The 11687-nt window shown below is 50.4% G+C and overlaps 1 protein-coding gene across 4 annotated transcripts in view; it reads left to right on the forward strand.

Annotated features, from left to right (window-relative positions):
• The window catches only part of GNAS (GNAS complex locus), an 812652-nt gene that overhangs the window by 641799 nt on the left and 159166 nt on the right, over window positions 1-11687 (forward strand). The gene's annotated exons all lie outside the window — the stretch shown is intronic.

Below are 11687 nucleotides of genomic sequence, written 5' to 3' on the forward strand. Positions count from 1 at the left end.
AAGTTGTGCAAAACCTTTCCCAGAATGTAAAACACAATTGCGATACACAGTGGCATTAAAAAGGTCCGTCATTTGAAAGAAATATAATAGAAAGGCTTATTTTTATCACAAACCATAACCACCCTCCCATCAACCTCCTTTCCACGGAGGATTCTTGAGGTTTAAATCTTTAAGTAGCACAACTGTCCATAGAACGCATACAAGGAGTACCAACGCCTCACAACCCTCCAGAACTTTCAACCTCATCCCAGGGCTTCCTCCTTTAAAAGAAAAAGGTCCTGGCAGACTTGCATGAAAACAAAACGTTTCACCTATAATTAAACCAGAGTTTTGCTGGATGAGGCACTCAAACCTGAGGCCCTTCCACACCATTTCTTCTCACACCGGCATTAGATTCCTTTTCTGCAGCAAAGCGTCAGCGCAAAGATTGGGGGAAAAAACAGATGACAATGACCCAATCATCAGTCTTCGCATGCATTGCTACTCTTCTTACTTTCTCTCTAAAAACTGAATTCAGTATCAGAATCACCATTCCATTTGAGGTCCTCACCGTGGAATTGCTGTTTCTCTCGGCTTTCTTGGGAAATCTATACGTTTGGGTGACCATCTGTTAATCATCACGTTGCTTACCTAGCAAGCCCCAGAGAAGTCTCCAAATCAGCAACCAGTTCCTTCTTGGGATGGATTCTGAAACCCCCAGAACGCAAACCATCTGCACTTTTCTCTAAGTTGTCAAGTCTTTCCAGACTAGCTTTCAAAATTGTGATTGTAGTGCGCAACTTAAAGGTATCCAAGTCCTCCACCTTCAACTGACTGTATGTGACTAACGTGTTTCCGTCACTTAAGTCCACCTCCCATCTGTTCCAGACCTCATTCCACAGTGAGTAGCATTTCTGTGTGACCCTCCAATTTTTGCGCAACTTCTATATTCGGTGATCTGCCAGTAAAGTCAATGTGTAGGGTCTCTAATTAGAGCTCTCTCCCCAGGGGGTCTGCTCAGCCTCATCTGGTCTGATTATCCTGGAACACCTAGTATCCCCATTCTGATCCCCAACTTGGGCATGAAAAATGTTTTGTTTCTCTTTCATGTGGCCTGCTCTGGTGACTGCTGAAGCTGTTCAGGCTATGTCCTTTTTCAGTCTTCATTGTAGCAGTGCCACCAGGGAGGGAGGCAGTGTCCACGATGTTGGTAATGATCACTCTCCCTCCTGCCATCTACAGTTCACAGGGCCTCCATATTTGTGCAGTGCTCAAGTAGTTTTCTTCCCCCAAGCTACCTCAAACTACAATGGCACAAACTACTTCAGGCAGCATCTCTGGCCCAATGCCTCCCTCCACTTAATTTCCACTCAACTCAGACATCTCGTATATCCCGTCGCCTCTTGGCGACCCTGCCTCAGAGTGTGCAGGGAGATTGGCATCTCTGAATGCCTCGGGTCATCTGCCTCCACACAATCCGATGACTGGTCTATTTCCCAGAGATGATAGGCTGCCTTGTTTAGTCCCAAGTGCCTGTCAGAAACCTGGGGTCGGCAAAGAGGGATGCACGATGACCCATAAAGATTGTGGACCATCTTGGACCCTGGTCAGCCCCGATTTCCAAGTTCTTTCTCAAAACTGGAAACTTTGTCAGGTGCAGGGATCTCGATCTCTTGAAATTGGACTAGTGCTCGGTAGAAATGTAACCTGAAAGTAACCTTTCCTCTTCATCCCTAGAAGGCGAGCCTGCAAATGTAATTGCAATTAAAAGAAATGTCAATGAGAGGAGCTAGGTATTGCATTCCTGATACATTTGCATAGTTGGTTAAAACATTAAAGCTGATGAAACAAGATGCACATTAGCACCTTACAAAGCAGTTGTTCTAAAGATTTCCTCCCTAATGCCTCCTCTGTTTGTCATAGCGGTCGGTCCCAGTGCAACCTGTGCAACCTGATGAGCAAGGTGAAGCCGTTGGCAGAACACATATTTGAGGCTTAGCACCTGATGTCCTTGTGAGAAACATTTCATACTGAATATTGCCTTACTATAAGAAAATATAAATGGTATTTGATAAACATTAACTGTGACCTAGTTTTTCTCAATTAGCTCGGCATCCAGTCCCCCAGCTATTATGTCTACCAGTCCTAAACCCCTTAAATTTTCTCTTAAGTGCACCTAAAGGGGATTATCAAATGCCATGATTCACAAATGGAAGCAAATAATTACTTTTCTGTTTTCATCGTCTAGGAATTCGCCCTTACTTGAATTCTGTATAGTGGAACCACATTTTTATATTGGGATGGCAGTCAAAATGTTAAATACGTTATTTGTGTTCCTTCTTCTCATAGAAGTTGAAAAATCATTTAATCTCTCAAAACCTAAAACCTGCTTAAAGACTGGGTCACTTTTCAGATTTCTTTTAACGTTCCAGATAGTTAAGTTTTAATCTAGATCAAACGTCTTTTTTTTTTTTTAGCAAAAATCTTGTGATAACCACCAAAGCAAGACCGGTTGCTTAAGGGTTTCATTTGAGAAAGAACTGGAACAAACAAACTGTCAAATATGCAGAATGTCAAAAGGTGTCTCAGGAGTTGAAGGACAATTTTTAATCTGTTACTTTAGTGTATGCAACCAAGCTCTTAACTGAAAATTGGGCTTGTCTTTTAGTAAAATCAATATTTGGTTGTAAGGGCATTAGGTTCATAAAGGTCTCTTGGTAGGTATAGGTGATAATGAAGGGGGAAATAGGTCTGTTTGAGGTCTGATGGTATTTTGACTTTTCAACCAGTATTTCTTCAAATGAAGATTCTTTAAATAGTAAATGTTTTCTATTTTAGTCTTTGTTGACATGGAACATACTCCTTGACACTGGTTATGGGTAGTGGTTGCACCATTTTAATTGCTCGCTACACTTTTTCACACCATTTTGTGTTATCAAAGCATGACCCTTAGTACCTCCTCATACCACTTCTTTACTGTCAATTGTTTTTGCCTGTTATTCAATAATATTTTTAAAATTCTGTGTGTGAAAGTGATCATGCTGGCAGCTCCTTAAAAAAACTAAAATATTAATATAGTTAATGTTACTCCGTCACAAATGTGGCAGATATGGCACTTGCAATAAGTCAGACGGGATATCCGTCCCGTTTGTGACGGAATAAACCGTCAGCCAAACTCTAATTCAGGCCCTTAGTCAAGAATTAATCCGGCTACTTAGTCCACTCTCTGATAGTTGGTTTGTAGAAAGTAAAGCCTGGATTTAACTGGAATGGGGGCTGTTTTTTTTTTTAAATGGAAGCCAAGTTTAGCAGTAGCAGGATTCGGGTTAAGGTGATAAAAGCCATCCAGGCCTTGATAGCCATGGGTCATTGCTAATATTGAGAAATCTGGAAAGGAGAACTTCAGTTATAGACTGCATGAATATATTGATGATGATGATTTAAGAATTGCAGATTAAAAACCCTGGGTGTCGTTTAAAGAAGGTGTATTCCACATTGGTACTTTCACTGTTCTCTTCGATTGAGAGAGACCGTATAATTGAGCAAGATATGAACACATACTCTATTGAAAACACCCAAAATACTTACTTGTACATATGAAGTGGGCTCGGCTTCTGCAACCGTCTTCTAAGTAGGCCTCCCCCTATACTTTTTTTTTCTCTCCTCAACGAGGTCGCAACTTGCTCCATTGACTCTTTATAACTTATGAAGACCTACATCCACCTAAAATATTGCCAGTAAGCCAGCTGTTTCACCGACAAGAACCATGCCCAGTATACGTTCCGGACACTTGTCTTCAAAACAATAAATGATCGGTCTCTAAACTACCTCTGACATCCTGTTACAATAAACACTTACTTGAAACCTTGATCCACCAATTTCAGCCCTCTAATTACACCTAAGCAACCGTGTGCCATCTGCAAGGTTTGAGCACTCCACCTACTAGGCCCTCTGTATTGGAACTCCCTTTGTCGTGGTCCCAATGCTTCTTCTCCTCAGGATCACGTTGATGCTATGTGTGGGCCCCCCGCCCATCCGACCCCTGTCCGGTGCACGTGAAAATACCCTCGGACGAGGAGACAGGTGGGCGAGGGAAGGTCGGGAAGGGACAGCAGGGGAGAGACCTGGAAGAAACAAGAAGACGGGTTAAGCCACAGGCTCCTCTCTACCTCCCCCACACCCCCAACTCGTTCTTCCCCCTACCTGGGGTTTCTGCCTTCCCTTTGGCAGCTCTCTGTGAGTCCCTCTCCGTTACTTCACGGATGGGACTAAGGGAGAGTAAAGGTCTCGCTCGCGCTCCTCGTTCCTTCACGGGGAGGCGCAAGGAAGGACAACCAGCGGACTCAGGCGCTGCCACTCACGCCCAGGAACTCCGGGGGCGGAGGAGCGCAGGAGCCGCTGCTGTCAGGTTAGCGTCGAAAGTGTCGGGGGCGCTGCCACTCACGCCTGGGAATCCGGGAGGCGGAGGAGCGCCTGGAGGTCAGTGGGAGCGGGTGGCGCTGCCACTCACGCCCCGAGGTCCTGGGGCGGAGGAGCGCCGGGAGGTCCGCAGAAGTAGGTGGCGCTGCCACTCACGCCCGGGAAATCCAGGGGCGGAGGAGCGCCGGGAAGTCTGGAGGAGCAGATAGTGCCTCAGGATCTGCAGAGGCGCGCCGGGAAAACCGCAGCCTGCTTACCTCCTCAGGGTCGTCGAGAGATCGATTGTCGAGATATCCACGTCGGGTCACCGGCTGGATGGAAGACAGGGATTTGCGGGACAATGCGGGGGATTTGGTCGTACCCGTTAGGATTCGCTAGTTCGAACGAGAATCATTGGCCCCGCCTACCAGGTTGCCGCGCCTCTTATACTTGACCGGGGTGCGATGACGTTTCTTCCGGCGGGTGGCCGCGGGGGCTGCTGGGATTTGGAGTCCTTATCCTCGGAGCAGCGCCGTCGGCCCCCGAATCATGACCGCACACCCCTCTTCACCCCGGCCACCGGACCGCCGGAGCCTCCGGGCTTGGAGGGCGAACAGCGGTGGAAGGCCGCCACCAGTCGGGCCGCGTGTACCGCCGTCGCCGGTTCCCATGAGTTCTCCTCGGGGCCGTATCCCTTCCAGGCCAGAAGATACCAGAGCTTGCCCCTCACCAGTTTGGAATCCAGAACACGGCGAACGACGTACTCCTGCTCGTGGTGTACCCAGACAGGCGCAGGGGGCTTCTTCACCGGGCACAGAGAGGGTTTCAGCAACGACACGTGGAACACAGGATGGATGCGCAGATGCGGGGGCAACCGCAGTAGCACCGCCACCGGGTTCACATGTCGCACCACCGGGTATGGTCCAATGTACTTTGGGTGAAAAACACTGGGATAGCGGAAGCGAATGTTTTTTGTGGACAACCATACCTTCTCTCCCTTGCGATACACCGGTGCGGGTCTCCGCCGTTTGTCGGCTTGGGCTTTATAGCGAGTCTTCGCTATCCTCAAGCTGGCCCTGGCCTGTTTGAGAGCAGTGTGTATGGTGCTGAGTCTTGCCTGCAAATCAGGAAGGGACACCGCCTCCCTGGGGAGAATGAAGGGAACATATCGGGGGTGGAACCCGGAAGCAAGAAAGAAGGGAGTGTGGTGTGTTGAGGAATGTTGTGCATTATTATACGCCACCTCGGCCACCCAGAGCAAATCAACCCAAGAGTCCGCCGCTTTAGCGGCGTAGCAACGCAGGTATTGTTTCAGGGTTTGGTTGAGTCGCTCTGTCTGCCCATCCGTCTGGGGGTGGAAGCTCGTGGACAGGGAGGAATGGATGCCGAGCTGCTCACACCACACCCTCCAGCACCGGGCAGTAAACTGCGATCCCCTATCCGAGACGATCCCCACCGGGAGTCCATGAAGTCGCACCACGTGTCTCAACAGGAGGGACGCCAATACCCCTGCCGAGGGGACTTGTTTACAGGCGATGAAGTGGCCCATCTTTGTGAGATAGTCAATGACAACAATAATGGCGGTACATCCCTGGTCCTTCGGCAGCCCCACCACGAAGTCTATGGAAATCCGTTCCCAGGGATTCATCGGGGTAGGAAGTGGCATCAGCAGTCCTTGTTGTCGCTGATGGTCGGGTTTCATCTGGGCACAAACCGCACATCTCTTCACCCATAGCAACACATCAGGTCGGACAGTAGGCCACCAAAACTGTCTCAACACCCTCTCCAGGGTTTTTGTCCCTCCCATGTGCCCCGCGCTGGGTACTTCATGGCACCATGAGAAGACGAGCTTTCGGAGTCGTAATGTGGGGACTAATACCCGGGACCCCCACAAGGGGATACCCTGGAAAAGACGCCATTCCTTGTAGCTTCGTAACCACGATGACCAGGTGAAGGTTTGGATACCTTTCTTTACCCCTTGCAGAAAGGATTCGGTCTTCAGACTACCTATGACCTGATCCGGAGCGAGAATGGATTGCTCGGGAGACACCGTAGGGAGACATGGAGGATTTTGGCGTGAGAGAGCGTCGGCTTTTCTGTTCAATGCCCCGGGACGATAAGTCACCACGAAATGGTACTCAGCAAAAAAGAGCGTCCATCTCTTTTGCCTTGGCGACAGGTGGCGGGCTGACCGTAAGAATTGCAGATTGCGATGGTCCGTGTAGACGGTCACCTGATGACGAGCCCCCATCAACCAATGCCGCCACTCCAAGAAGGCTTCGCGTATGGCGAGCAGTTCTTTCTCCGCGATGGTGTAGTTGAGCTCGGCCGGGCTCAGTTTCCGGGACATGAAGGCCACTGGATGGAGCAGCCCTGTATCCTGCTGGCGCTGGGAAAGAACAGCTCCCACTGCTTCGTCTGACGCGTCGGCTTCCACCAGGAACGGTAGCTCCGGTTGGGCATGGCGAAGGACGGGCGCGGAGGTAAACGCTGTCTTGAGCTGCTCGAATGCCGTCTGGGCTTCTGGTGACCACAGGAAGGGCGTTCCTTTACGGGTCAGCTTGGTTAACGGGGTTACCGTTTGGGAAAAATGTTGGATAAACCTCCGGTAAAAGTTCGCGAAGCCGAGGAAGCTCTGCACGTCTTTCACTGAGGTCGGTTGCGGCCACTCGGCCACGGCTTTGACCTTCTGGTCGGTCATGATCTGCCCTTCGGGGGTGAGCAGGACGCCAAGGAACTCCACGGTGGTTACGTGGAACTCACATTTTGTGAGTTTGCAGAATAGTCGGTGTCGTTCCAGGGCTCCTAGCACGGATCGTACATGCTCTTCGTGGTCCTTGGGATCTGACGAAAAGATCAAAATATCGTCGATATAGACCACGACGTATTTGTCCAGATAGTCCCTCAATACTTCGTTGAGGAAGTATTGGAAAGCGGCCGGGGCGTTGCAGAGGCCGAACGGCATCACTAAGTACTCGAATAGGCCGAATCGGGTCTTGAACGCTGTTTTCCACTCATCCCCCGCGCGTACCCGAACCAGATGGTACGCCCCTCGAAGGTCCAGCTTTGTGTAAATCCGTGCTCCCCGGACTTGTTCCAAGAGGACGGGAATGAGTGGTAGGGGATACTGATTCCTGATGGTTATGGCATTGAGGGAACGGTAGTCGATGCAGCAACGTAACTCCCCGTTGGCCTTCGGAATAAAAAACAGGGGGGACGCCGCCGGGGAGCTGGAGGGGCGTATAAATCCCAGCCTCAAGTACTTGTCTATGTACTCTTTGAGATGACAGGTTTCTGGACCGGTAAGAGCATACACCCGGCTGCACGGAACGCTGGCTCCTGGGACCAGGTCAATGCGGCAATCGAATTCCCGATGGGGTGGTAGTTCTTCGGCTTGCTGCTTATCGAAGACCCCGATAAAGGGTGCATAGCAGTCGGGGAGGACCACCTCCTTCTCCGCTGCCGTGGCCACATGGTGCGTGGTTCCGTCGCCCTTCCCCAGAGGTTCCTTCATGAGACGGCAACGGGTTTGACAGAACGGAGAAACGAACGTAACCGTGTTCGTCGCCCAATGAATATGCGGTTCATGCAGCCGTAACCAGGGCAACCCTAGGATGATCCTGCATCGAGGGGCTTGTATTATATTCAGGGTGAGCCACTCTCCGTGTTCTTTCCCTATTGTAACCCACAGGGGCGGAGTGACCTGTCGAATGGGACCGGATTCCAACTCCTTGCCGTCGACAGCATACACTGTTTCGGGGACGTCTTTGGAACGGAGGGGGATTCGCAGCCTCTCTGCTTCCTCGATATCCATGAAACATCCTGTGGCCCCGGAGTCGATCATGGCTCTAACCTCCAGCGAGCAGTTGTCAACCGTCACTTGAGCGGCGATAAACACATGGTCGGGTTCCTGGGTGACGTCGGCTTCCAGCGAAGGGATGAACTGACAGCTTGAAGGCGTCCCTCCTCTTTCCTTCAAGCACGGGGGTTTTCCGCCGGTCCCTCAACGAGACTGGCCGTTGTTTGACCCGTTCGGGGCCTACCGGTCTTCGGGCGCACCGGGCATTCGCGCAGGAAATGGCCCTTCTTCCCGCAGTATAGGCAGAGGCCCTGCTTTCGTCGGTGGTCCCGCTCCGAAAGGGTCAGAGAAGCTCTCACCGTCCCTACCTCCATGGGGACGGGCCCGGATGCTGTAGCGTCCGATAAGCGGGGTGGCTCGTATGGTGAGGATGGCTTGTCCTTTCGTTTATGATCGCCTTTTCGTACCCGGAGGCGATATTCGAGCCTGGACGCCAATTCTATCATGGCCGAGCAGGTGAGTGGCTGGGGGTCGATCTGGGCGATCACGTCCTTCAGCTCCTCCGTGAGCCCTCTATAAAAGATCACTGTCTGCTTCGTCTCTGGCCAATCGGTTTCTGCCACCAAACGGCGAAAGCTGTTGATGTACCCTAGGAAATCGGAGGGGATCTGCCGTAGGTCGAGAAGATCATGGTCGGCTGAAAAGGTGTCCGCTCTACGGTCGAAAGTTCGCTCAAATTCCTGCCGAAAGGAGTCCCAATCGTAGAGAAGGGCATCGTCTCGCCTTACTAAGGGGACCGCCCATTGTGCTGCTTCCCCGGTTAAGTAAGAGATTAGAAATGCTACTCGGGCCTGGTTCGTGGCAAACAGTTTAGGTTTGCAGTGAAAATGGAGTTGTATTTGGGTGAGGAAAACCTGTACCTTCTGGATATCCCCGTGGAACCTCTCCGGAGGGGCCAAGGGGACGTGAGCGGGCATCTCCACTACTACCTGCGGAGTGGTCACAGGAGAGGGCATCCCTGCGTCGAAGGGATTGCGTTGCAGGCGATCCAAACGGCCGTGCAAGGCGACTGAGTCCGCTCTGGATGCCGTTAGTTCTAGCTGGATCTGGGTCAACAAGGCCATTACATTGTCTAGTGATGCCATGTTTTTGCGTCAACGAGATCAGGAGGAGAAATATTCGTGGGCCAATGATTCTGTCGTGGTCCCAATGCTTCTTCTCCTCAGGATCACGTTGATGCTATGTGTGGGCCCCCCGCCCATCCGACCCCTGTCCGGTGCACGTGAAAATACCCTCGGACGAGGAGACAGGTGGGCGAGGGAAGGTCGGGAAGGGACAGCAGGGGAGAGACCTGGAAGAAACAAGAAGACGGGTTAAGCCACAGGCTCCTCTCTACCTCCCCCACACCCCCAACTCGTTCTTCCCCCTACCTGGGGTTTCTGCCTTCCCTTTGGCAGCTCTCTGTGAGTCCCTCTCCGTTACTTCACGGATGGGACTAAGGGAGAGTAAAGGTCTCGCTCGCGCTCCTCGTTCCTTCACGGGGAGGCGCAAGGAAGGACAACCAGCGGACTCAGGCGCTGCCACTCACGCCCAGGAACTCCGGGGGCGGAGGAGCGCAGGAGCCGCTGCTGTCAGGTTAGCGTCGAAAGTGTCGGGGGCGCTGCCACTCACGCCTGGGAATCCGGGAGGCGGAGGAGCGCCTGGAGGTCAGTGGGAGCGGGTGGCGCTGCCACTCACGCCCCGAGGTCCTGGGGCGGAGGAGCGCCGGGAGGTCCGCAGAAGTAGGTGGCGCTGCCACTCACGCCCGGGAAATCCAGGGGCGGAGGAGCGCCGGGAAGTCTGGAGGAGCAGATAGTGCCTCAGGATCTGCAGAGGCGCGCCGGGAAAACCGCAGCCTGCTTACCTCCTCAGGGTCGTCGAGAGATCGATTGTCGAGATATCCACGTCGGGTCACCGGCTGGATGGAAGACAGGGATTTGCGGGACAATGCGGGGGATTTGGTCGTAGCCGTTAGGATTCGCTAGTTCGAATGAGAATCATTGGCCCCGCCTACCAGGTTGCCGCGCCTCTTATACTTGACCGGGGTGCGATGACGTTTCTTCCGGCGGGTGGCCGCGGGGGCTGCTGGGATTTGGAGTCCTTATCCTCGGAGCAGCGCCGTCGGCCCCCGAATCATGACACCCTTTCACCAGACATTAAAGCAATCCCCTCTGCATAAAAGTTCAAATCTGTACTAAAAAGTAACATTTTACAATTAGAAAGAAAATATTTGTTTCTATAAATATGTATATTTATAGATGTATATTGTGAATGTGTAGATTTCATGTTTTAGGTTTATGATCTACTAATTACTTGTTAGTCACATTTCTGTTGTCCCCAATCACTCATATAAGAGAATTAACTCCCACTGCAACGGTTATTATGTTTAAATAATGTTAACCCCATCTCCACAGAACTGTGTCCCTACCTTGAGGCAATGAAAAGGTTTCTGATCAAAATGTTGTTGCGAGTTAACAAAATATAATGATTAATTTTAGTATGATGAGATCAGGGAACAATGCCCTTCTCATAAGTAAGTTTCTTACTATCTCATATTAGCCAATTTTTTTCAAAAAGGCTGCAAATTGACAGGAGTTTGGGGCCTCAGTGAATGTGGAAATCACCATTAAAATGTTATAAGAAATTCATGAAGTAATGTCTATCGTTGTTTGACAAAGGTGGGGTTGTTTCTTGATTTATGGTAAAACGTATTTATCCTTATAAGTGTGGACTCAAAGGATTGGAGATAAACACCAAGTATTGGATGCTGTGGTAAAATTTGGATTGTGTGTGTTTACAGCAAATGCAGCATTTGGGGTATCACAGGGTTGGTGCGGTTTCCAGTATTGCCTTAGTGTTGAAGAATGTTGATGGTCTAATATAGGAGAGGAGCAAATCCATCATGGATGGGGAGGATTCATTAATGCTGGTATTTGGAATGAGCATGAGGTCAAGATTATGGGTAGACAGTTATGTTGTCAGTCTCAGAGCACTTTGACTGCTGATCTGAAGTTAACAGGTTTGTCACCTTGCTCTTTGGTATGCTATCTAGAGGAATCTGAAATACATTGATTGGTCCAATATTTCTCATGGGGCTGTGATGCTGTTGATGCATTGGGCTAATATGTTTAGATATTAGCTATGACAGTATTTGAGGTGTAATCATCAAATAGTTAATGTCAAGGTTGATCTTTAAGGAAAGGGTTATATTTTCTTGGGATGGTGTGTCTGACAAGGATTTAAATTTAGGTGACGAGAGGCGTAACTACTCTTACCTGTGAACACCGGGGTCCCTTCTGGATAGTTTTAGTATGAGAGGGATCAGGAGACAGCAGGTAAGCAGATGGGCACTGAGCTTTAGCAAAAGGGCCTGGTTTGATTCTCAAATCTGGACAAAGAGGTGAGGAAGGCTTGGAATAAAAACTAGAGTAGTGACTGAAAGGGGGTTGGAGGAAAAGTGTCAGGGCACAGA

Source organism: Triturus cristatus, chromosome 7, assembly GCF_964204655.1.
Source record: "Triturus cristatus chromosome 7, aTriCri1.1, whole genome shotgun sequence".
Classification (NCBI taxonomy): Eukaryota; Metazoa; Chordata; class Amphibia; order Caudata; family Salamandridae; genus Triturus; species Triturus cristatus.